The following is a 4894-nucleotide window of genomic DNA, read 5'->3' as shown; positions in this document are numbered from 1 at the left end:
CTATTAGATTTCCATATTAAAAAAAAAAAAAATGTAAAGAAGAAGAATACCTAGTACAACTGCATCCACACGTATATACAAATCTTGTCCTGCACTGGCAAATGCTCTGATGTCCACCAAGTTCCCGTGCCATGACAAGCACCCAATCCCTCCCCTTGTCTCATCTGCACTGCTGTAAGCCGTATAGGAACAGTTCCTCAAGCACTCCTGCTCACATTCTTTCAAACTCAAACTCATGTTCACACAAGCTATTGAAGTCTCTGGCACTTTCACACGTGCCAACTTCACAAGCCCTTCTTCGCTGCGGCACATGGATGCTCCTTGTCTCCTCACGCACCCGCCCGACCCATCTCTCATGTTCCAAACACGGGTTGACCTGGGTTCGAGCCAGGGTAAGCATGTGCATTGAAATTTGTTGGGATCATATGGATCTCAATAACTATTTGGGCCGCACTCTCCGTATGTATCACACTCTTCCGGGGCGGACCAAAACGTGACCCATTTATTATTGTTCCATGTCAACCGCTCAACGGCTCCCGATTCATCCAACACTAATCTTGTGAGTACTTTAGGATTAATTAAGCCAGACATGGTAGTGACCTCATCTTGATCGTCCACAAAGCTAGGACTGATGAAATTCGTTATCCTTACGGGTGCACCGCTCCATCTCCGGCCGGTAAAAGATCCGCCCCGCCACAAGGGAGTTCCACCCTCGTATAAGAACAATTGCGGGTACCCATTTGGGTAAATCCCATATGAGCAGTTGCCGGTTCCCGGATCATCTTTGGACTTCCAAGATGTTAGGTAACGATTGAGCCCGGTTCGCCGGTCCAACCCAAGTTTCGCGAAAAGAAGCATTGTGTCCGTGGGATGGTCGAAGCTCTGCCATATAACCCTTTGGCTGTCTTGTAGAGCCAAAACAAGATTTCCAGAATCTAAGAGCTGAGCCATAGAATTGTTTGTGGATGAGACTGAAGCGTTTGTAGACTAGATTGGAGTGCTTAGGTTGTTGGTAATGACGAGGAGGTTTCCATGGCTGTTGATGGAGAGGACTCCGGAGGTATCATTGAGAGGGTTGTCTCTGTTTGCTACCCACACAACGGTTTGTTCAGGAACTTTGTAATACCATATTCCGACGTAGCGACAAGAGTTTCCCGGGCTGAAAAACCCAAGTGCGAAAGTTTCTTCTTTTGAAACCAGGATGTCACCGTCTTTAAAGGGCTTGTTGGGGGAAATGGTGTCAAGGGAAATGCAAAATCGGAAAACAAGTAGGGAGAGAAGCAACGATGTATTCAATAACTCTTTAGCAGGATTCATGGTGGTTTTTCCGATGAAAATTATAGGCTGAAGCTGAATTTGGAAGGTCTAACGCTTGGAACAACCACAAAAATGATCATCGTTGACGACAAATGACGAGGAAGCATAAATATTGCAATTAAAGGTGACCTTTACCTTCGGAATCAAAAAACTTTCACACGCAATTTCTGTCCAAATTCAAAGTTGGAATCTTCCAAATAATTAATTTCCACTTCCAAATGAGTGGCATTTAACTCGACCGTAGAATGACACGCTTTTGCCCCCATGGCCCTTGGGGGTGGCGACGCCACCCCCATGCCCCAAAATGTGGTGGCCGGCCACCCCCTGTGGCCAACATGGGGTGGCCAACCACCCTTTCTTTTTTTTATATTTATTTTTAATTTTTTATTATTTTGTTTTTTATTTATTTTTAAAAGTAAAATAATAAAATAATATTATTTTTTTATTATGCCACGTAGCAGGTTGATGGCCTTCAGATCTGTACGGAGAGATCCTATCCATCAACTGGATCCTCTCCAGTTCATTTTGGACTGGAGAGGATCCTTGTCCATTTTTTCCGTTCAAATTGACGTATGATGGTAACTTGGAGGCACGCATATAATTTTACCCTTATTTTTACTTTTTATAATCCATTGAATTCTGTCACACTAATCGGCCTTGCTATATAAAGATAATTCACATGTTATATATTATATTGTAAATCTTGCTCTTTCCATTACATATATAATAGCTAGCCATATGAGAGCAAATCAATAGGATTTGGACAATACGTTAAGATGATTGTTAATTTGTTACGTTATGTTAATAACACCTTGAAATTTAGAGTAATGATACAAGGATGACTAGAATTCTCTCAAATGTGACATGTCATTTAAAATCATCATTAAATTTGAGATGATCATTATTGAGTTTTGATCTATTAGTGATTTTAAATATCACATCATATTTATGACTCTAGTCCTCCTTATATCATTACTCTCAAATTCAAATGAAATTAAAAATAACTACAAGTGAAGTCCATGTTTATTTATTTTTTTCAAATTGAAAAAAGGTTGGAGGGGGAGACCAATTATTGTTATTCTAGCCGGGCGTGACCATAGTAGGACCAACCTACGGGGGACTGCTCAAGAGGGACCTAGACTGCGGAAACCGCAAGCGCAACCTCAAGACCAGCTAAACCATAGCTTAACCGCCTGCCCCACCAGGACATCAATGGAAACTAAGGTGGTTTATACTAATTAGACAAGGAGATTCTTTATTGCGGAGATTCGAACCCATATCCTAATACTTACCTAACCACTTGGGAATTTCTTTGGGCTATTGAACCACCACCCTTGATGGTTGAAGTCCATGTTTAGTCTACATAATCATAGGCTAGCTTCTAGCTCTTGCTGTTTAAACATTAAGCATCGATCTCACATAGATGGCAGTGATTTTCTTACGGGTTGTATGTTATCGTCAACATAAAGTGGGATACTACTACTAGTAAAAGGCATGGTCTTAGTTGTTGGCTACATAGATTTGACTTCTTTCTTTTGGTATTTAGTTGTTGGCCACACCCACTATCCTCAAAAGTATCTCAACCCTTTCTGAACTCTAACAAGCTAGGAGCTCAACAACGAAACAAGCAACGAAAGAGGCTGGATTAAAGCCAAATAATAAAAACCCCACCACAAAGAGCAAAATGGGGAGGTGCATGAATCATAAAAAGCCCCTCAACCCCACCTAAACCCCCATTAGACAACAGCAACATCTAGTCTAAAAAGTCTTCACAACATGGACAAACCACTTAGGCACAGGGAGACTAAAACACAAAAGCCAACAAAATAAACCAGCAAGAGAACAGAATAACAAAACAAAAAACAATAATACAACAAAACACCAAAAAGCAACAATAGTAGCAGAGGAAGGCGGCAAAGGGGTAAAAGGATGGAGCCGCGAGCAAGGGATATGTATGCATGCGGAGGGTAGCGACAGGGAGAGGAGAGGCCAATGAACATGGTGGTGAGGCGCGTCTGAGGTCGGGAGTAATGGAGGTTGATAGACTAAGTTTAGAAAAAATTGGATCTGAAATCCACTTTAGCTCCTAGAACAAACCCCTATAAGAAGGAGCGGATCGGTGGTGGAGAGCAGCACGACGGCTAGGAGCATTGGGCTAGTGGTGCACTACAAAAAATTCAAGCTTAGTGATGTGTCTACAATACCCTAGTAAAACGTCACTAATTAGTGACATGTGAACAGTGACACCTCACTAATGAATAGCATTCATACGTCACTAATTGAATTTTACTTTTTCTTTTTTTTTCCCTCTTTTCTTTAAAGAAAAAAAAAATAAAATAAAAAATAAATTAGGGACTTGTGCACGTTCACATGTCACTAATCAAATTACTATTATTATTATTATTATTTTTCCTTCTGTCCATTAAAGAAGAATGAATTTTTTAAAAAGAAATTTCAATTAGTGACGTGTGAATAGTCACACGCCACTAATTTAAATTTAAAATTTGTTTCGTTGGGTTCTTTCTTCTTTAAAAATCTAAGCATTTTCTTAACACACACGCACGCTACACAGTGAGAGAGAGAGAGAGAGAGAGAGCGAGATTGAGAGAGAGAAGGGGTTGCTGGCCGTGAAAGGTGAAGATGGGATTGTGAGAGAGACAGAGAGAGAGAGAGAGAGACTGAGAGCGTGAGTTAGCTAGAGAGAGAGCCCCGAGCTCACGACGAACACCGGCCTCACAGCTGCTGTCTTCGTCGAATGCCGGTCTTGCTGCCGTCGACCCGCTCCGGCATCTCCTCCGCGACGACGCCTCTCGCCGGACCGATCGAGACGCCATCTCCATCGCCGACTGCCCCGGTTCTGGTCCTGTACAATTTCTGTGAGCAGGACTGGTCAGGCGGGGAAGAAGGAAATTGTTTTTAGAAAAAGTGAGTAGGTGCGGAGAGAGATGCAGAGAGTTTGGGAGAGGAACTGAAAGAGAGACGCAAGCGGCTGTAGAGAGAGAAATGGAAAATAAATTAAATTAATAAATGGCAAATATTTATATATCGAAAAGAAAATTTAATGACCTTCACCAACGATGATGTGTCAAAATTGGACAAATCACTAATTAGTAATTTTCATTGTAGACTACATGATTAGTGACGTGTTGGTGCCAGTAGTGACGTTTTTTGGATTAAAAAACGTCACTACTGAAGTCATTAAAAATTCAGATTTTTGTACGTGGATGATGAACTACAATTGAGTTTTTTTTTTTTTTTTTTTTTTTTTGTTAAATACTAAATATTCCTATGAAATTTCATAACTTTATTTTTTATCCTTTAAGGTTTTATTTTTATTACAGGAGGTCCTTGTGGTTTTGATAATAGACCAAATTAGTCTTCCGTCAGTTAACTTAACGGAATTTCACGTGGACCAATCAGATGTTGACACGTGGCATTTACTTAATTTTTTTTAAATAAAAAATAAAAAAGAAAAAAGAAAAGGAAAAAAATTGGCGTAAGGGTGTCAAGGCGGTTATGGTTAGTGGTTATTGCCAATAACCGCTAACCGTAACCTCCTTATCGGTTAGTAGATTTC

The 4894-nt window shown here is 40.6% G+C and overlaps 1 pseudogene; it reads right to left on the bottom strand.

The window, feature by feature from the left end:
• Window positions 1–432: 432 nt before the first annotated feature.
• On the bottom strand, window positions 433–1317 carry LOC132169980 (G-type lectin S-receptor-like serine/threonine-protein kinase RKS1; annotated as a pseudogene).
• Window positions 1318–4894: the final 3577 nt, after the last annotated feature.

Source organism: Corylus avellana, chromosome ca2 (assembly GCF_901000735.1).
Source record: "Corylus avellana chromosome ca2, CavTom2PMs-1.0".
Lineage (NCBI taxonomy): Eukaryota > Viridiplantae > Streptophyta > Magnoliopsida > Fagales > Betulaceae > Corylus > Corylus avellana.
The sequence above is the reverse complement of the archived record's forward strand: the minus strand, read 5'-3'. Positions and strand labels throughout refer to the sequence as shown.